Raw genomic sequence first — 23,533 nt, 5'->3', positions numbered from 1 at the left:
TTTAAATAGACACCAGATCCGGTGACCTTTGGGACATGGTTTGACCTCCTTAGGAAAGTTCTATCATCATGAAACGTTCAGATCACTTACAACTCAATAGATTCTACCTTCCTGTAACGTTTCAGCCTGATTGGACCTTGTTTTCACACAAATGAACCCAGAATGATGTGAAATTGTGCTTCGTGCAACATAATTCTGGGTACCATTTACAAACACTAAGTGCTAATGACTCCATTCCTTTTTGTGGTTGTAGGGGCTTTTTATTGGAGTAAACTAAAACAAACCTATCCTCTCTAGGACATTCAGAAGCCAAGTTATAAGCCCACAAAGGTGTAACTGGACTACTTCTTTAAAGTGACACCAGGCCCGGTGACCTTTGGGACATGGTTTTACCCCCTATAGGAATGTGCGATCATCTTGAAACGTTCAGATCACTTACAACTCAATAGATTCTACCTTCCTGTAACGTTTCAGCCTGATTGGACCTTGTTTTCACACAAATGGAAACAGAATGATGTGTAATTGTGCTTCGTGCAACATAATTCTGGGTGCCATTTAAAAACCATAAGTGCTAATGACTCCATTCATTTTTGTGGTTGTAGGGGCTGTTGATTGGAGTACACTAAAACAAACCTGATCTCTCTAGGACATTCAGAAGCCAAGTTATAAGCCCACAAATGTGTAACTGGACTACTTTAAATTGACACCAGATCCGGTGACATTTGGGACATGGTTTGACCCCCTTAGGAAAGTGCTATCATCATGAAACGTTCAGATCACTTACAACTCAATAGATTCTACCTTCCTGTAACGTTTCAGCCTGATTGGACCTTGTTTTCACACAAATGAACCCAGAATGATGTGAAATTGTGCTTCGTGCAACATAATTCTGGGTGCCATTTAAAAACCATAAGTGCTAATGACTCCATTCCTTTTTGTGGTTGTAGGGGCTGTTGATTGGAGTATACTAAAACAAACCTGATCTCTCAGGGACATTCAGAAGCCAAGTTATAAGCCCACAAATGTGTAACTGGACTACTTCTTTAAATTGACACCAGATCCGGTGACCTTTGAGACATGGTTTGACCCACTTAGGAAAGTGCTATCATCATGAAACGTTCAGATCACTTACAACTCAATAGATTCTACCTTCCTGTAACGTTTCAGCCTGATTGGACCTTGTTTTCACACAAATGGACCCAGAATGATGTGAAATTGTGCTTCGTGCAACATAATTCTGGGTGCCATTTACAAAGCATAAGTGCTAATGACTCCATTCCTTTTTGTGGTTGTAGGGGCTTTTTATTGGAGTAAACTAAAACAAACCTAACCTCTCTAGGACATTCAGAAGCCAAGTTATAAGCCCACAAAGGTGTAACTGGACTACTTCTTTAAAGTGACACCAGGCCCGGTGACCTTTGGGACATGGTTTTACCCCCTATAGGAATGTGCGATCATCTTGAAACGTTCAGATCACTTACAACTCAATAGATTCTACCTTCCTGTAACGTTTCAGCCTGATTGGACCTTGTTTTCACACAAATGGAAACAGAATGATGTGAAATTGTGCTTCGTGCAACATAATTCTGGGTGCCATTTAAAAACCATAAGTGCTAATGACTCCATTCCTTTTTGTGGTTGTAGGGGCTGTTGATTGGAGTACACTAAAACAAACCTGATCTCTCTAGGACATTCAGAAGCCAAGTTATAAGCCCACAAATGTGTAACTGGACTACTTTAAATAGACACCAGATCCGGTGACCTTTGGGACATGGTTTGACCTCCTTAGGAAAGTTCTATCATCATGAAACGTTCAGATCACTTACAACTCAATAGATTCTACCTTCCTGTAACGTTTCAGCCTGATTGGACCTTGTTTTCACACAAATGAACCCAGAATGATGTGAAATTGTGCTTCGTGCAACATAATTCTGGGTACCATTTACAAACACTAAGTGCTAATGACTCCATTCCTTTTTGTGGTTGTAGGGGCTTTTTATTGGAGTAAACTAAAACAAACCTAACCTCTCTAGGACATTCAGAAGCCAAGTTATAAGCCCACAAAGGTGTAACTGGACTACTTCTTTAAAGTGACACCAGGCCCGGTGACCTTTGGGACATGGTTTTACCCCCTATAGGAATGTGCGATCATCTTGAAACGTTCAGATCACTTACAACTCAATAGATTCTACCTTCCTGTAACGTTTCAGCCTGATTGGACCTTGTTTTCACACAAATGGAAACAGAATGATGTGTAATTGTGCTTCGTGCCACATAATTCTGGGTGCCATTTAAAAACCATAAGTGCTAATGACTCCATTCATTTTTGTGGTTGTAGGGGCTGTTGATTGGAGTACACTAAAACAAACCTGATCTCTCTAGGACATTCAGAAGCCAAGTTATAAGCCCACAAATGTGTAACTGGACTACTTTAAATTGACACCAGATCCGGTGACATTTGGGACATGGTTTGACCCCCTTAGGAAAGTGCTATCATCATGAAACGTTCAGATCACTTACAACTCAATAGATTCTACCTTCCTGTAACGTTTCAGCCTGATTGGACCTTGTTTTCACACAAATGAACCCAGAATGATGTGAAATTGTGCTTCGTGCAACATAATTCTGGGTGCCATTTAAAAACCATAAGTGCTAATGACTCCATTCCTTTTTGTGGTTGTAGGGGCTGTTGATTGGAGTATACTAAAACAAACCTGATCTCTCAGGGACATTCAGAAGCCAAGTTATAAGCCCACAAATGTGTAACTGGACTACTTCTTTAAATTGACACCAGATCCGGTGACCTTTGAGACATGGTTTGACCCACTTAGGAAAGTGCTATCATCATGAAACGTTCAGATCACTTACAACTCAATAGATTCTACCTTCCTGTAACGTTTCAGCCTGATTGGACCTTGTTTTCACACAAATGGACCCAGAATGATGTGAAATTGTGCTTCGTGCAACATAATTCTGGGTGCCATTTACAAAGCATAAGTGCTAATGACTCCATTCCTTTTTGTGGTTGTAGGGGCTGTTTGTTGGAGAACACTAAAACAAACCTGACCTCTCTAGGACATTCAGAAGCCAAGTTATAAGCCCACAAATGTGTAACTGGACTACGTCTTTAAAGTGACACCAGGCCCGGTGACCTTTGGGACCTGGTTTGACCCCCTATAGGAATGTGCGATCATCATGAAACGTTCAGATCACTTACAACTCAATAGATTCTACCTTCCTGTAACGTTTCAGCCTGATTGGACCTTGTTTTCACACAAATGGACCCAGAATGATGTGAAATTGTGCTTCGTGCAACATAATTCTGGGTGCCATTTAAAAACCATAAGTGCTAATGACTCCATTCCTTTTTGTGGTTGTAGGGGCTGTTGATTGGAGTACACTAAAACAAACCTGATCACTCTAGGACATTCAGAAGCCAAGTTATAAGCCCACAAATGTGTAACTGGACTACTTCTTTAAATTGACAGGAGATCCGGTGACCTTTGGGAAATTGTTTGACCCCCTTAGGAAAGCGCTGTCATCATGAAACGTTCAGATCACTTACAACTCAATAGATTCTACCTTCCTGTAACGTTTCAGCCTGATTGGACCTTGTTTTCACACAAATGAACCCAGAATGATGTGAAATTGTGCTTCGTGCAACATAATTCTGGGTGCCATTTAAAAACCATGGGTGCTAATGACTCCATTACTTTTTGTGGTTGTAGGGGCTGTTGATTGGAGTATACTAAAACAAACCTGATCTCTCAGGGACATTCAGAAGCCAAGTTATAAGCCCACAAATGTGTAACTGGACTACTTCTTTAAATTGACACCAGATCCGGTGACCTTTGGGACATGCTTTGACCCACTTATGAAAGTGCTATCATCATGAAACGTTCAGATCACTTACAACTCAATAGATTCTACCTTCCTGTAACGGTTCAGCCTGATTGGACCTTGTTTTCACACAAATGGACCCAGAATGATGTGAAATTGTGCTTCGTGCAACATAATTCTGGGTGCCATTTACAAACCATAAGTGCTAATGACTCCATTCCTTTTTGTGGTTATACGGGCTGTTGATTGGAATACACTAAAACAAACCTGACCTCTCTAGGACATTCAGAAGCCAAGTTATAAGCCCACAAATGTGTAACTGGACTACGTCTTTAAAGTGACACCAGGCCCGGTGACCTTTGGGACATGGTTTGACCCCCTATAGGAATGTGCGATCATCATGAAACGTTCAGATCACTTACAACTCAATAGATTCTACCTTCTTGTAACGTTTCAGCCTGATTGGACCTTGTTTTCACACAAATGGACCCAGAATGATGTGAAATTGTGCTTCGTGCAACATAATTCTGGGTGCCATTTACAAACCATAAGTGCTAATGACTCCATTCCTTTTTGTGGTTGTAGGAGCTGTTTATTGGAGAACACTAAAACAAACCTGACCTCTCTAGGACATTCAGAAGCCAAGTTATAAGCCCACAAATGTGTAACTGGACTACTTCTTTAAAGTGACACCAGATCAGGTGACCTTTGGGACATGGTTTGACCCCCTTAGGAAAGTGCTATAATCATGAAACGTTCAGATCACTTACAACTCAATAGATTCTACCTTCCTGTAACATTTCAGCCTGATTGGACCTTGTTTTCACACAAATGAACCCAGAATGATGTGAAATTGTGCTTCGTGCAACATAATTCTGGGTGCCATTTACAAACCATAAGTGCTAATGACTCCATTCCGTTTTGTGGTTGTAGGGGCTGTTGATTGGAGTACACTAAAACAAACCTAACCTCTCTAGGACATTCAGAAGCCAAGTTATAAGCCCACAAAGGTGTAACTGGACTACTTCTTTAAAGTGACACCAGGCCCGGTGACCTTTGGGACATGGTTTGAACCCCTATAGGAATGTGCGATCATCTTGAAACGTTCAGATCACTTACAACTCAATAGATTCTACCTTATTGTAGCGTTTCAGCCTGATTGGACCTTGTTTTCACACAAATGGACCCAGAATGATGTGAAATTGTGCTTCGTGCAACATAATTCTGGGTGCCATTTACAAAGCATAAGTGCTAATGACTCCATTCCTTTTTGTGGTTGTAGGGGCTGTTGATTGGAGTACACTAAAACAAACCTGATCTCTCTAGGACATTCAGAAGCCAAGTTATAAGCCCACAAATGTGTAACTGGACTACTTCTTTAAATTGACACCAGATCCGGTGACCTTTGGGACATGGTTTGACCCCCTTAGGAAAGTTCTATCATCATGAAACGTTCAGATCACTTACAACTCAGTAGATTCTACCTTCCTCTAACGTTTCAGCCTGATTGGACCTTGTTTTCACAAAAATGAACCCAGAATGATGTGAAATTGTGCTTCATGCAACATAATTCTGGGTGCCATTTACAAACCATAAGTGCTAATGACTCCATTCCTTTTTGTGGTTGTAGGGGCTGTTGATTGGAGTAGATTAAAACAAACCTGATCTCTCTAGGACATTCAGAAGCCAAGTTATAAGCCCACAAATGTGTAACTGGACTACTTCTTTAAATTGACACCAGATCCGGTGACCTTTGGGACATGGTTTGACCCCCTTAGGAAAGTGCTATCATCATGAAACGTTCAGATCACTTACAACTCAATAGATTCTACCTTCCTGTAACGTTTCAGCCTGATTGGACCTTGTTTTCACACTAATGAACCCAGAATGATGTGAAATTGTGCTTCGTGCAACATAATTCTGGGTGCCATTTAAAAACCATAAGTGCTAATGACTCCATTCCTTTTTGTGGTTGTAGGGGCTGTTGATTGGAGTACCCTAAAACAAACCTGATCCCTCTAGGACATTCAGAAGCCAAGTTATAAGCCCACAAATGTGTAACTGGACTACTTCTTTAAATTGACACCAGATCCGGTGACATTTGGGACATGGTTTGACCCCCTTAGGAAAGTGCTATCATCATGAAACGTTCAGATCACTTACAACTCAATAGATTCTACCTTCTTGTAACGTTTCAGCCTGATTGGACCTTGTTTTCACACAAATGAACCCAGAATGATGTGAAATTGTGTTTCGTGCAACATAATTCTGGGTGCCATTTAAAAACCATAAGTGCTAATGTCTCCATTCCTTTTTGTGGTTGTAGGGGCTGTTGATTGGAGTACACTAAAACAAACCTAACCTCTCTAGGACATTCAGAAGCCAAGTTATAAGCCCACAAAGGTGTAACTGGACTACTTCTTTAAAGTGACACCAGGCCCGGTGACCTTTGGGACATGGTTTTACCCCCTATAGGAATGTGCGATCATCTTGAAATGTTCAGATCACTTACAACTCAATAGATTCTACCTTCTTGTAGCGTTTCAGCCTGATTGGACCTTGTTTTCACACAAATGGACCCAGAATGATGTGAAATTGTGCTTCGTGCCACATAATTCTGGGTGCCATTTACAAACCATAAGTGCTAATGACTCCATTCCTTTTTGTGGTTGTAGGGGCTGTTGATTGGAGTACACTAAAACAAACCTGACCTCTCTAGGACATTCAGAAGCCAAGTTATATGCCCTCAAATGAGTAACTGGACTACGTCTTTAAATTGACACCAGATCCGGTGACCTTTGGGACATGGTTTGACCCCCTTAGGAAAGTGCTATCATCATGAAACGTTCAGATCACTTACAAATCAGTAGATTCAACCTTCCTGTAACGTTTCAGCCTGATTGGACCTTGTTTTCACACAAATGAACCCAGAATGATGTGAAATTGTGCTTCGTGCAACATAATTCTGGGTGCCATTTAAAAACCATAAGTGCTAATGTCTCCATTCCTTTTTGTGGTTGTAGGGGCTGTTGATTGGAGTACACTAAAACAAACCTGACCTCTCTTGGACATTCAGAAGCCAAGTTATAAGCCCACAAATGTGTAACTGGACTACTTCTTTAAAGTGACACCAGATCCGGTGACCTTTGGGACATGGTTTGACCCCCTTAGGAAAGTGCTATCATCATGAAACGTTCAGATCACTTACAACTCAATATATTCTACCTTCCTGTAACGTTTCAGCCTGATTGGACCTTGTTTTCACACAAATGAACCCAGAATGATGTGAAATTGTGATTCGTGCAACATAATTCTGGGTGAAATTTAAAAACCATAAGTGCTAATGTCTCCATTCCTTTTTGTGGTTGTAGGGGCTGTTGATTGGAGTACACTAAAACAAACCTGATCACTCTAGGACATTCAGAAGCCAAGTTATAAGCCCACAAATGTGTAACTGGACTACTTCTTTAAATTGACACGAGATCCGGTGACCTTTGGGAAATGGTTTGACCCCCTTAGGAAAGCGCTATCATCATGAAACGTTCAGATCACTTACAACTCAATAGATTCTACCTTCCTGTAACGTTTCAGCCTGATTGGACCTTGTTTTCACACAAATGAACCCAGAATGATGTGAAATTGTGCTTTGTGCAACATAATTCTGGGTGCCATTTAAAAACCATAAGTGCTAATGACTCCATTCCTTTTTGTGGTTGTAGGGGCTGTTGATTGGAGTATACTAAAACAAACCTGATCTCTCAGGGACATTCAGAAGCCAAGTTATAAGCCCACAAATGTGTAACTGGACTACTTCTTTAAATTGACACCAGATCCGGTGACCTTTGGGACATGCTTTGACCCACTTATGAAAGTGCTATCATCATGAAACGTTCAGATCACTTACAACTCAATAGATTCTACCTTCCTGTAACGTTTCAGCCTGATTGGACCTTGTTTTCACACAAATGGACCCAGAATGATGTGAAATTGTGCTTCGTGCAACGTAATTCTGGGTGCCATTTACAAACCATAAGTGCTAATGACTCCATTCCTTTTTGTGGTTGTAGGGGCTGTTGATTGGAATACACTAAAACAAACCTGACCTCTCTAGGACATTCAGAAGCCAAGTTATAAGCCCACAAATGTGTATCTGGACTACGTCTTTAAAGTGACACCAGGCCCGGTGACCTTTGGGACATGGTTTGACCCCCTATAGGAATGTGCGATCATCATGAAACGTTCAGATCACTTACAACTCAATAGATTCTACCTTCTTGTAACGTTTCAGCCTGATTGGACCTTTTTTCACACAAATTGACCCAGAATGATGTGAAATTGTGCTTCGTGCAACATAATTCTGGGTGCCATTTACAAACCATAAGTGCTAATGACTCCATTCCTTTTTGTGGTTGTAGGGGCTGTTTATTGGAGAACACTAAAACAAACCTGACCTCTCTAGGACATTCAGAAGCCAAGTTATAAGCCCACAAATGTGTAACTGGACTACTTCTTTAAAGTGACACCAGATCAGGTGACCTTTGGGACATGGTTTGACCCCCTTAGGAAAGTGCTATAATCATGAAACGTTCAGATCACTTACAACTCAATAGATTCTACCTTCCTGTAACGTTTCAGCCTGATTGGACCTTGTTTTCACACAAATGAACCCAGAATGATGTGAAATTGTGCTTCGTGCAACATAATTCTGGGTGCCATTTACAAACCATAAGTGCTAATGACTCCATTCCGTTTTGTGGTTGTAGGGGCTGTTGATTGGAGTACATTAAAACAAACCTAACCTCTCTAGGACATTCAGAAGCCAAGTTATAAGCCCACAAAGGTGTAACTGGACTACTTCTTTAAAGTGACACCAGGCCCGGTGACCTTTGGGACATGGTTTGACCCCCTATAGGAATGTGCGATCATCTTGAAACGTTCAGATCACTTACAACTCAATAGATTCTACCTTATTGTAGCGTTTCAGCCTGATTGGACCTTGTTTTCACACAAATGGACCCAGAATGATGTGAAATTGTGCTTCGTGCAACATAATTCTGGGTGCCATTTACAAAGCATAAGTGCTAATGATTCCATTCCTTTTTGTGGTTGTAGGGGCTGTTGATTGGAGTACACTAAAACAAACCTGATCTCTATAGGACATTCAGAAGCCAAGTTATAAGCCCACAAATGTGTAACTGGACTACTTCTTTAAATTGACACCAGATCCGGTGACCTTTGGGACATGGTTTGACCCCCTTAGGAAAGTTCTATCATCATGAAACGTTTAGATCACTTACAACTCAGTAGATTCTACCTTCCTCTAACGTTTCAGCCTGATTGGACCTTGTTTTCACACAAATGAACCCAGAATGATGTGAAATTGTGCTTCATGCAACATAATTCTGGGTGCCATTTACAAACCATAAGTGCTAATGACTCCATTCCTTTTTGTGGTTGTAGGGGCTGTTGATTGGAGTACAATAAAACAAACCTGACCTCTCTAGGACATTCAGAAGCCAAGTTATAAGCCCACAAAGGTGTAACTGGACTACATCTTTAAAGTGACACCAGGCCGGGTGACCTTTGGGACATGGTTTGACCCCCTTAGGAAAGTGCTATCATCATGAAACGTTCAGATCACTTACAACTAAATAGATTCTACCTTCCTGTAACGTTTCAGCCTGATTGGACCTTGTTTTCACACAAATGAACCCAGAATGATGTGAAATTGTGCTTCGTGCAACATAATTCTGGGTGAAATTTAAAAACCATAAGTGCTAATGTCTCCATTCCTTTTTGTGGTTGTAGGGGCTGTTGATTGGAGTACACTAAAACAAACCTGATCTCTCTAGGACATTCAGAAGCCAAGTTATAAGCCCAAAAAGGTGGAACTGGACTACTTCTTTAAAGTGACACCAGGCCCGGTGACCTTTGGGACATGGTTTTACCCCCTATAGGAATGTGCGATCATCTTGAAACGTTCAGATCACTTACAACTCAATATATTCTACCTTCTTGTAGCATTTCAGCCTGATTGGACCTTGTTTTCACATAAATGGACCCAGAATGATGTGAAATTGTGCTTCGTGCAACATAATTCTGGGTGCCATTTACAAAGCATAAGTGCTAATGACTCCATTCCTTTTTGTGGTTGTAGGGGCTGTTGATTGGAGTACACTAAAACAAACCTGATCTCTCTAGGACATTCAGAAGCCAAGTTATAAGCCCACAAATGTGTAACTGGACTACTTCTTTAAATTGACACCAGATCCGGTGACCTTTGGGACATGGTTTGACACCCTTAGGAAAGTGCTATCATCATGAAACGTTCAGATCACTTACAACTCAATAGATTCTACCTTCCTGTAACGTTTCAGCCTGATTGGGCCTTGTTTTCACACAAATGAACCCAGAATGATGTGAAATTGTACTTCGTGAAACATAATTCTAGGTGCCATTTAAAAACCATAAGTGCTAATGACTCCATTCCTTTTTGTGGTTGTAGGGGCTGTTCATTGGAGTACATTAAAACAAACCTGATCTCTCTAGGACATTCAGAAGCCAGGTTATAATCCCACAAATGTGTAACTGGACTACTTCTTTAAATTGACACCAGATCCGGTGACCTTTGGGACATGGTTTGACCCCCTTAGGAAAGTGCTATCATCATGAAACATTCAGATCACTTACAACTCAATAGATTCTACCTTCCTGTAACGTTTCAGCCTGATTGGACCTTGTTTTCACACAAATGAACCCAGAATGATGTGAAATTGTACTTCGTGCAACATAATTCTAGGTGCCATTTAAAAACCATAAGTGCTAATGACTCCATTCCTTTTTGTGGTTGTAGGGGCTGTTGATTGGAGTACACTAAAACAAACCTGACCTCTCTAGGACATTCAGAAGCCAAGTTATAAGCCCACAAATGTGTAACTGGACTACTTCTTTAAAGTGACACCAGATCCGGTGACCTTTGGGACATGGTTTGACCCCCTTAGGAAAGTGCTATCATCATGAAACGTTCAGATCACTTACAACTCAATAGATTCTACCATCCTGTAATGTTTCAGCCTGATTGGACCTTGTTTTCACACAAATGAACCCAGAATGATGTGAAATTGTGCTTTGTGCAACATAATTCTGGGTGCCATTTACAAACCATAAGTGCTAATGACTCCATTCCGTTTTGTGGTTGTAGGGGCTGTTGATTGGAGTACACTAAAACAAACCTAACCTCTCTAGGACATTCAGAAGCCAAGTCATAAGCCCACAAATGTGTAACTGGACTACTTCTTTAAATTGACACCAGATCCGGTGACCTTTGGGACATGGTTTGACCCCCTTAGGAAAGTGCTATCATCATGAAATGTTCAGATCACTTACAACTCAATAGATTCTACCTTCCTGTAACGTTTCAGCCTGATTGGGCCTTGTTTTCACACAAATGAACCCAGAATGATGTGAAATTGTGCTTCGTGCAACATAATTCTAGGTGCCATTTAAAAACCATAAGTGCTAATGACTCCATTCCTTTTTGTGGTTGTAGGGGCTGTTGATTGGAGTACACTAAAACAAACCTGATCTCTATAGGACATTCAGAAGCCAAGTTATAAGCCCACAAATGTGTAACTGGACTACTTCTTTAAATTGACACCAGATCCGGTGACCTTTGGGACATGGTTTGACCCCCTTAGGAAAGTTCTATCATCATGAAACGTTTAGATCACTTACAACTCAGTAGATTCTACCTTCCTCTAACGTTTCAGCCTGATTGGACCTTGTTTTCACACAAATGAACCCAGAATGATGTGAAATTGTGCTTCATGCAACATAATTCTGGGTGCCATTTACAAACCATAAGTGCTAATGACTCCATTCCTTTTTGTGGTTGTAGGGGCTGTTGATTGGAGTACAATAAAACAAACCTGACCTCTCTAGGACATTCAGAAGCCAAGTTATAAGCCCACAAAGGTGTAACTGGACTACATCTTTAAAGTGACACCAGGCCGGGTGACCTTTGGGACATGGTTTGACCCCCTTAGGAAAGTGCTATCATCATGAAACGTTCAGATCACTTACAACTAAATAGATTCTACCTTCCTGTAACGTTTCAGCCTGATTGGACCTTGTTTTCACACAAATGAACCCAGAATGATGTGAAATTGTGCTTCGTGCAACATAATTCTGGGTGAAATTTAAAAACCATAAGTGCTAATGTCTCCATTCCTTTTTGTGGTTGTAGGGGCTGTTGATTGGAGTACACTAAAACAAACCTGATCTCTCTAGGACATTCAGAAGCCAAGTTATAAGCCCAAAAAGGTGGAACTGGACTACTTCTTTAAAGTGACACCAGGCCCGGTGACCTTTGGGACATGGTTTTACCCCCTATAGGAATGTGCGATCATCTTGAAACGTTCAGATCACTTACAACTCAATATATTCTACCTTCTTGTAGCATTTCAGCCTGATTGGACCTTGTTTTCACATAAATGGACCCAGAATGATGTGAAATTGTGCTTCGTGCAACATAATTCTGGGTGCCATTTACAAAGCATAAGTGCTAATGACTCCATTCCTTTTTGTGGTTGTAGGGGCTGTTGATTGGAGTACACTAAAACAAACCTGATCTCTCTAGGACATTCAGAAGCCAAGTTATAAGCCCACAAATGTGTAACTGGACTACTTCTTTAAATTGACACCAGATCCGGTGACCTTTGGGACATGGTTTGACACCCTTAGGAAAGTGCTATCATCATGAAACGTTCAGATCACTTACAACTCAATAGATTCTACCTTCCTGTAACGTTTCAGCCTGATTGGGCCTTGTTTTCACACAAATGAACCCAGAATGATGTGAAATTGTACTTCGTGAAACATAATTCTAGGTGCCATTTAAAAACCATAAGTGCTAATGACTCCATTCCTTTTTGTGGTTGTAGGGGCTGTTCATTGGAGTACATTAAAACAAACCTGATCTCTCTAGGACATTCAGAAGCCAGGTTATAATCCCACAAATGTGTAACTGGACTACTTCTTTAAATTGACACCAGATCCGGTGACCTTTGGGACATGGTTTGACCCCCTTAGGAAAGTGCTATCATCATGAAACATTCAGATCACTTACAACTCAATAGATTCTACCTTCCTGTAACGTTTCAGCCTGATTGGACCTTGTTTTCACACAAATGAACCCAGAATGATGTGAAATTGTACTTCGTGCAACATAATTCTAGGTGCCATTTAAAAACCATAAGTGCTAATGACTCCATTCCTTTTTGTGGTTGTAGGGGCTGTTGATTGGAGTACACTAAAACAAACCTGACCTCTCTAGGACATTCAGAAGCCAAGTTATAAGCCCACAAATGTGTAACTGGACTACTTCTTTAAAGTGACACCAGATCCGGTGACCTTTGGGACATGGTTTGACCCCCTTAGGAAAGTGCTATCATCATGAAACGTTCAGATCACTTACAACTCAATAGATTCTACCATCCTGTAATGTTTCAGCCTGATTGGACCTTGTTTTCACACAAATGAACCCAGAATGATGTGAAATTGTGCTTTGTGCAACATAATTCTGGGTGCCATTTACAAACCATAAGTGCTAATGACTCCATTCCGTTTTGTGGTTGTAGGGGCTGTTGATTGGAGTACACTAAAACAAACCTAACCTCTCTAGGACATTCAGAAGCCAAGTCATAAGCCCACAAATGTGTAACTGGACTACTTCTTTAAATTGACACCAGATCCGGTGACCTTTGGGACATGGTTTGACCCCCTTAGGAAAGTGCTATCATCATGAAATGTTCAGATCACTTACAACTCAATAGATTCTACCTTCCTGTAACGTTTCAGCCTGATTGGGCCTTGTTTTCACACAAATGAACCCAGAATGATGTGAAATTGTGCTTCGTGCAACATAATTCTAGGTGCCATTTAAAAACCATAAGTGCTAATGACTCCATTCCTTTTTGTGGTTGTAGGGGCTGTTGATTGGAGTACATTAAAACAAACCTGATCTCTCTAGGACATTCAGAAGCCAAGTTATAATCCCACAAATGTGTAACTGGAAAACTTCTTTAAATTGACACCAGATCCGGTGACCTTTGGGACATGGTTTGACCCCCTTAGGAAAGTGCTATCATCATGAAACATTCAGATCACTTACAACTCAATAGATTCTACCTTCCTGTAACGTTTCAGCCTGATTGGACCTTGTTTTCACACAAATGAACCCAGAATGATGTGAAATTGTACTTCGTGCAACATAATTCTAGGTGCCATTTAAAAACCATAAGTGCTAATGACTCCATTCCTTTTTGTGGTTGTAGGGGCTGTTTATTGGAGTACACTAAAACAAACCTGACCTCTCTAGGACATTCAGAAGCCAAGTTATAAGCCCACAAATGTGTAACTGGACTACTTCTTTAAAGTGACACCAGATCCGGTGACCTTTGGGACATGGTTTGACCCCCTTAGGAAAGTGCTATCATCATGAAACGTTCAGATCACTTACAACTCAATAGATTCTACCTTCCTGTGACGTTTCAGCCTGATTGGACCTTGTTTTCACCTAAATGAACCCAGAATGATGTGAAATTGTGCTTTGTGCAACATAATTCTGGGTGCCATTTACAAACCATAAGTGCTAATGACTCCATTCCTTTTTGTGGTTGTAGGGGCTGTTGATTGGAGTACACTAAAACAAACCTAACCTCTCTAGGACATTCAGAAGCCAAGTTATAAGCCCACAAAGGTGTAACTGGACTACTTCTTTAAAGTGACACCAGGCCCGGTGACCTTTGGGACATGGTTTTACCCCCTATAGGAATGTGCGATCATCTTGAAACGTTCAGATCACTTACAACTCAATAGATTCTACCTTCTTGTAGCGTTTCAGCCTGATTGGACATTGTTTTCACACAAATGGACCCAGAATGATGTAAAATTGTGCTTCGTGCAACATAATTCTGGGTGCCATTTACAAAGCATAAGTGCTAATGACTCCAATCCTTTTTGTGGTTGTAGGGGCTGTTGATTGGAGTACACTAAAACAAACCTGATCTCTCTAGGACATTCAGAAGCCAAGTTATAAGCCCACAAATGTGTAACTGGACTACTTCTTTAAATCGACACCAGATCCGGTGACCTTTGGGACATGGTTTGACCCCCTTAGGAAAGTGCTATCATCATGAAACGTTCAGATCACTTACAACTCAGTAGATTCTACCTTCCTCTAACGTTTCAGCCTGATTGGACCTTGTTTTCACACAAATGAACCCAGAATGATGTGACATTGTGCTTCGTGCAACATAATTCTGGGTGCCATTTACAAACCATAAGTGCTAATGACTCCATTCCTTTTTGTGGTTGTAGGGGCTGTTGATTGGAGTACATTAAAACAAACCTGATCTCTCTAGGACATTCAGAAGCCAAGTTATAAGCCCACAAATGTGTAACTGGACTACTTCTTTAAATTGACACCAGATCCGGTGACCTTTGGGACATGGTTTGGCCCCATTAGGAAAGCGCTATCATCATGAAACGTTCAGATCACTTACAACTCAATAGATTCTACCTTCCTGTAACGTTTCAGCCTGATTGGACCTTGTTTTCACACAAATGAACCCTGAATGATGTGAAATTGTGCTTCGTGCAACATAATTCTGGGTGCCATTTAAAAACCATAAGTGCTAATGACTCCATTCCTTTTTGTGGTTGTAGGGGCTGTTGATTGGAGTATACTAAAACAAACCTGATCTCTCAGGGACATTCAGAAGCCAAGTTATAAGCCCACAAATGTGTAACTGGACTACTTCTTTAAATTGACACCAGATCCGGTGACCTTTGGGACATGGTTTGACCCACTTAGGAAAGTGCTATCATCATGAAACGTTCAGATCACTTACAACTCAATAGATTCTACCTTCCTGTAACGTTTCAGCCTGATTGGACCTTGTTTTCACACAAATTGACCCAGAATGATGTGAAATTGTGCTTCGTGCAACATAATTCTGGGTGCCATTTATAAACCATAAGTGCTAATGACTCCATTCCTTTTTGTGGTTGTAGGGGCTGTTGATTGGAGTACACTAAAATAAATCTGACCTCTCTAGGACATTCAGAAGCCAAGTTATAAGCCCACAAATTTGTAACTGGACTACTTCTTTAAAGTGACACCAGATCCGGTGACCTTTGGGACATGGTTTTACCCCCTATAGGAATGTGCTATCATCTTGAAACGTTCAGATCACTTACAACTCAATAGATTCTACCTTCTTGTAGCGTTTCAGCCTGATTGGACCTTTTTTCACACAAATGGACCCAGAATGATGTGAAATTGTGCTTCGTGCAACATAATTCTGGGTGCCATTTACAAAGCATAAGTGCTAATGACTCCATTCCTTTTTGTGGTTGTAGGGGCTGTTGATTGGAGTACACTAAAACAAACCTGATCTCTCTAGGACATTCAGAAGCCAAGTTATAAGCCCACAAATGTGTAACTGGACTACTTCTTTAAATTGACACCAGATCCGGTGACCTTTGGGACATGGTTTGACCCCCTTAGGAAAGTGCTATCATCATGAAACGATCAGATCACCTACAACTCAATATATTCTACCTTCCTGGTACGTTTCAGCCTGATTGGACCTTGTTTTCACACAAATTAACCCAGAATGATGTGAAATTGTGCTTCGTGCAACATAATTCTGGGTGCCATTTACAAACCATAAGTGCTAATGACTCCATTCCTTTTTGTGGTTGTAGGGGCTGTTGATTGTAATACACTAAAACAAACCTGACCTCTCTAGGACATTCAGAAGCCAAGTTATAAGCCCACAAATGTGTAACTGGACTACGTCTTTAAAGTGACACCAGGCCCGGTGACCTTTGGGACATGGTTTGACCCCCTATAGGAATGTGCGATCATCATGAAACGTTCAGATCACTTACAACTCAATAGATTCTACTTTCTTGTAACGTTTCAGCCTGATTGGACATTGTTTTCACAAAAATGGACCCAGAATGATGTGAAATTGTGCTTCGTGCAACATAATTCTGGGTGCCATTTACAAACCATAAGTGCTAATGACTCCATTCCTTTTTGTGGTTGTAGGGGCTGTTTATTGGAGTACACTAAAACAAACCTGACCTCTCTAGGACATTCAGAAGCCAAGTTATAAGCCCACAAATGTGTAACTGGACTACTTCTTTAAAGTGCCACCAGATCCGGTGACCTTTGGGACATGGATTGACCCCCTTATGAAAGTGCTATCATCATGAAACGTTCAGATCACTTAAAACTCAATAGATTCTACCTTCCTGTAACGTTTCAGCCTGATTGGACCTTGTTTTCACACAAATGAACCCAGAATGATGTGAAATTGTGCTTCGTGTAACATAATTCTGGGTGCCATTTACAAACCATAAGTGCTAATGACTCCATTCCGTTTTGTGGTTGTAGGGGCTGTTGATTGGAGTACACTAAAACAAACCTAACCTCTCTAGGACATTCAGAAGCCAAGTTATAAGCCCACAAAGGTGTAACTGGACTACTTCTTTAAAGTGACACCAGGCCCGGTGACCTTTGGGACATGGTTTTACCCCCTATAGGAATGTGCTATCATCTTGAAACGTTCAGATCACTTACAACTCAATAGATTCTACCTTCTTGTAGCGTTTCAGCCTGATTGGACCTTGTTTTCACACAAATGGACCCAGAATGATGTGAAATTGTGTTTCGTGCAACATAATTCTGGGTGCCATTTACAAAGCATAAGTGCTAATGACTCCATTCCTTTTTGTGGTTGTAGGGGCTGTTGATTGGAGTACACTAAAACAAACCTGATCTCTCTAGGACATTCAGAAGCCAAGTTATAAGCCCACAAATGTTTAACTGGACTACTTCTTTAAATTGACAGCAGATCCGGTGACCTTTGGGACATGGTTTGACCCCCTTAGGAAAGTGCTATTATCATGAAACGTTCAGATCACTTACAACTCAGTAGATTCTACCTTCCTCTAACGTTTCAGCCTGATTGGACCTTGTTTTCACACAAATGAACCCAGAATGATGTGAAATTGTGCTTCGTGCAACATAATTCTGGGTGCCATTTACAAACCATAAGTGCTAATGACTCCATTCCTTTTTGTGGTTGTAGGGGCTGTTGATTGGAGTACATTAAAACAAACCTGATCTCTCTAGGACATTCAGAAGCCAAGTTATAAGCCCACAAATGTGTAACTGGACTACTTCTTTAAATTGACACCAGATCCGGTGACATTTGGGACATGGTTTGACCCCCTTAGGAAAGTGCTATCATCATGAAACGTTCAGATCACTTACAACTCAATAGATTCTTCCTTCCTGTAACGTTTCAGCCTTATTGGACCTTGTTTTCACACAAATGAACCCAGAATGATGTGAAATTGTACTTTGTGCAACATAATTCTAGGTGCCATTTAAAAACCATAAGTGCTAATGACTCCATTCCGTTTTGTGGTTGTAGGGGCTGTTGATTGGAGTACATTAAAACAAACCTGATCTCTCTAGGACATTCAGAAGCCAAGTTATAAGCCCACAAATGTGTAACTGGACTACTACTTTAAATTGACACCAGATCCGGTGACCTTTGCGACATGGTTTGACCCCCTTAGGAAAGTGCTATCATCATGAAACGTTCAGATCACTTACAACTCAATAGATTCTACCTTCCTGTAACGTTGCAGCCTGATTGGACCTTGTTTTCACACAAATGAACCCAGAATGATGTGAATTTGTGCTTTGTGCAACATAATTCTGGGTGCCATTTACAAACCATGAGTGCTAATGACTCCATTCCTTTTTGTGGTTGTAGGGGCTTTTGATTGGAGTACACTAAAACAAACCTAACTTCTCTAGGACATTCAGAAGTCAAGTTATAAGCCCACAAAGGTGTAACTGGACTACATCTTTAAAGTGACACCAGGCCCGGTGACCTTTGGGACATGGTTTGACCCCCTCAGGAAAGTGCTATCATCATGCAACGTTCACATCACTTACAACTCAGTAGATTCTACCTTCCTGTAACGTTTCAGCCTGATTGGACCTTGTTTTCACACAAATGAACCCAGAATGATGTGAAATTGTGCTTCGTGCAACATAATTCTGGGTGCCATTTAAAAACCATAAGTGCTAATGACTCCATTCCTTTTTGTGGTTGTAGGGGCTGTTGATTGGAGTACACTAAAACAAACCTGACCTCTCTAGGACATTCAGAAGCCAAGTTATAAGCCCACAAATGTGTAACTGGACTACTTCTTTAAATTGACACCAGATCCGGTGACCTTTGGGACATGGTTTGACCCCCTTAGGAAAGTTCTATCATCATGAAATGTTCAGATCACTTACAACTCAGTAGATTCTACCTTCCTCTAACGTTTCAGCCTGATTGGACCTTGTTTTCACACAAATGAACCCAGAATGATGTGAAATTGTGCTTCGTGCAACATAATTCTGGGTGCCATTTACAAACCATAAGTGCTAATGACTCCATTCCTTTTTGTGGTTGTAGGGGCTGTTGATTGGAGTACATTAAAACAAACCTGATCTCTCTAGGACATTCAGAAGCCAAGTTATAAGCCCACAAATGTGTAACTGGACTACTTCTTTAAATTGACACCAGATCCGGTGACCTTTGGGACATGGTTTGACCCCCTTAGGAAAGTGCTATCATCATGAAACGTTCAGATAACTTACAACTCAATATATTCTACCTTCTTGTAGCGTTTCAGCCTGATTGGACCTTGTTTTCACACAAATGGACCCAGAATGATGTGAAATTGTGCTTCGTGCAACATAATTCTGGGTGCCATTTACAAACCATAAGAGCTAAAGACTCCAATCCTTTTTGTGGTTGTAGGGGCTGTTGATTGGAGTACACTAAAACAAACCTGATCTCTCTAGGACATTCAGAAGCCAAGTTATAAGCCCACAAAGGTGTAACTGGACTACTTCTTTAAAGTGACACCAGGCCCGGTGACCTTTGGGACATGGTTTTACCCCCTATAGGAATGTGCGATCATCTTGAAACGTTCAGATCACTTACAACTCAATAGATTCTACCTTCTTGTAGCGTTTCAGCCTGATTGGACATTGTTTTCACACAAATGGACCCAGAATGATGTAAAATTGTGCTTCGTGCAACATAATTCTGGGTGCCATTTACAAAGCATAAGTGCTAATGACTCCAATCCTTTTTGTGGTTGTAGGGGCTGTTGATTGGAGTACACTAAAACAAACCTGATCTCTCTAGGACATTCAGAAGCCAAGTTATAAGCCCACAAATGTGTAACTGGACTACTTCTTTAAATCGACACCAGATCCGGTGACCTTTGGGACATGGTTTGACCCCCTTAGGAAAGTGCTATCATCATGAAACGTTCAGATCACTTACAACTCAGTAGATTCTACCTTCCTCTAACGTTTCAGCCTGATTGGACCTTGTTTTCACACAAATGAACCCAGAATGATGTGACATTGTGCTTCGTGCAACATAATTCTGGGTGCCATTTACAAACCATAAGTGCTAATGACTCCATTCCTTTTTGTGGTTGTAGGGGCTGTTGATTGGAGTACATTAAAACAAACCTGATCTCTCTAGGACATTCAGAAGCCAAGTTATAAGCCCACAAATGTGTAACTGGACTACTTCTTTAAATTGACACCAGATCCGGTGACCTTTGGGACATGGTTTGGCCCCATTAGGAAAGCGCTATCATCATGAAACGTTCAGATCACTTACAACTCAATAGATTCTACCTTCCTGTAACGTTTCAGCCTGATTGGACCTTGTTTTCACACAAATGAACCCTGAATGATGTGAAATTGTGCTTCGTGCAACATAATTCTGGGTGCCATTTAAAAACCATAAGTGCTAATGACTCCATTCCTTTTTGTGGTTGTAGGGGCTGTTGATTGGAGTATACTAAAACAAACCTGATCTCTCAGGGACATTCAGAAGCCAAGTTATAAGCCCACAAATGTGTAACTGGACTACTTCTTTAAATTGACACCAGATCCGGTGACCTTTGGGACATGGTTTGACCCACTTAGGAAAGTGCTATCATCATGAAACGTTCAGATCACTTACAACTCAATAGATTCTACCTTCCTGTAACGTTTCAGCCTGATTGGACCTTGTTTTCACACAAATTGACCCAGAATGATGTGAAATTGTGCTTCGTGCAACATAATTCTGGGTGCCATTTATAAACCATAAGTGCTAATGACTCCATTCCTTTTTGTGGTTGTAGGGGCTGTTGATTGGAGTACACTAAAATAAATCTGACCTCTCTAGGACATTCAGAAGCCAAGTTATAAGCCCACAAATTTGTAACTGGACTACTTCTTTAAAGTGACACCAGATCCGGTGACCTTTGGGACATGGTTTTACCCCCTATAGGAATGTGCTATCATCTTGAAACGTTCAGATCACTTACAACTCAATAGATTCTACCTTCTTGTAGCGTTTCAGCCTGATTGGACCTTTTTTCACACAAATGGACCCAGAATGATGTGAAATTGTGCTTCGTGCAACATAATTCTGGGTGCCATTTACAAAGCATAAGTGCTAATGACTCCATTCCTTTTTGTGGTTGTAGGGGCTGTTGATTGGAGTACACTAAAACAAACCTGATCTCTCTAGGACATTCAGAAGCCAAGTTATAAGCCCACAAATGTGTAACTGGACTACTTCTTTAAATTGACACCAGATCCGGTGACCTTTGGGACATGGTTTGACCCCCTTAGGAAAGTGCTATCATCATGAAACGATCAGATCACCTACAACTCAATATATTCTACCTTCCTGGTACGTTTCAGCCTGATTGGACCTTGTTTTCACACAAATTAACCCAGAATGATGTGAAATTGTGCTTCGTGCAACATAATTCTGGGTGCCATTTACAAACCATAAGTGCTAATGACTCCATTCCTTTTTGTGGTTGTAGGGGCTGTTGATTGTAATACACTAAAACAAACCTGACCTCTCTAGGACATTCAGAAGCCAAGTTATAAGCCCACAAATGTGTAACTGGACTACGTCTTTAAAGTGACACCAGGCCCGGTGACCTTTGGGACATGGTTTGACCCCCTATAGGAATGTGCGATCATCATGAAATGTTCAGATCACTTACAACTCAATAGATTCTACTTTCTTGTAACGTTTCAGCCTGATTGGACATTGTTTTCACAAAAATGGACCCAGAATGATGTGAAATTGTGCTTCGTGCAACATAATTCTGGGTGCCATTTACAAACCATAAGTGCTAATGACTCCATTCCTTTTTGTGGTTGTAGGGGCTGTTTATTGGAGTACACTAAAACAAACCTGACCTCTCTAGGACATTCAGAAGCCAAGTTATAAGCCCACAAATGTGTAACTGGACTACTTCTTTAAAGTGCCACCAGATCCGGTGACCTTTGGGACATGGATTGACCCCCTTATGAAAGTGCTATCATCATGAAACGTTCAGATCACTTAAAACTCAATAGATTCTACCTTCCTGTAACGTTTCAGCCTGATTGGACCTTGTTTTCACACAAATGAACCCAGAATGATGTGAAATTGTGCTTCGTGTAACATAATTCTGGGTGCCATTTACAAACCATAAGTGCTAATGACTCCATTCCGTTTTGTGGTTGTAGGGGCTGTTGATTGGAGTACACTAAAACAAACCTAACCTCTCTAGGACATTCAGAAGCCAAGTTATAAGCCCACAAAGGTGTAACTGGACTACTTCTTTAAAGTGACACCAGGCCCGGTGACCTTTGGGACATGGTTTTACCCCCTATAGGAATGTGCTATCATCTTGAAACGTTCAGATCACTTACAACTCAATAGATTCTACCTTCTTGTAGCGTTTCAGCCTGATTGGACCTTGTTTTCACACAAATGGACCCAGAATGATGTGAAATTGTGTTTCGTGCAACATAATTCTGGGTGCCATTTACAAAGCATAAGTGCTAATGACTCCATTCCTTTTTGTGGTTGTAGGGGCTGTTGATTGGAGTACACTAAAACAAACCTGATCTCTCTAGGACATTCAGAAGCCAAGTTATAAGCCCACAAATGTTTAACTGGACTACTTCTTTAAATTGACAGCAGATCCGGTGACCTTTGGGACATGGTTTGACCCCCTTAGGAAAGTGCTATTATCATGAAACGTTCAGATCACTTACAACTCAGTAGATTCTACCTTCCTCTAACGTTTCAGCCTGATTGGACCTTGTTTTCACACAAATGAACCCAGAATGATGTGAAATTGTGCTTCGTGTAACATAATTCTGGGTGCCATTTACAAACCATAAGTGCTAATGACTCCATTCCTTTTTGTGGTTGTAGGGGCTGTTGATTGGAGTACATTAAAACAAACCTGATCTCTCTAGGACATTCAGAAGCCAAGTTATAAGCCCACAAATGTGTAACTGGACTACTTCTTTAAATTGACACCAGATCCGGTGACATTTGGGACATGGTTTGACCCCCTTAGGAAAGTGCTATCATCATGAAACGTTCAGATCACTTACAACTCAATAGATTCTTCCTTCCTGTAACGTTTCAGCCTTATTGGACCTTGTTTTCACACAAATGAACCCAGAATGTTGTGAAATTGTACTTTGTGCAACATAATTCTAGGTGCCATTTAA

This window comes from Nothobranchius furzeri, chromosome 3, assembly GCF_043380555.1.
Source record: "Nothobranchius furzeri strain GRZ-AD chromosome 3, NfurGRZ-RIMD1, whole genome shotgun sequence".
Lineage (NCBI taxonomy): Eukaryota > Metazoa > Chordata > Actinopteri > Cyprinodontiformes > Nothobranchiidae > Nothobranchius > Nothobranchius furzeri.
The sequence above is the reverse complement of the archived record's forward strand: the minus strand, read 5'-3'. Positions refer to the sequence as shown.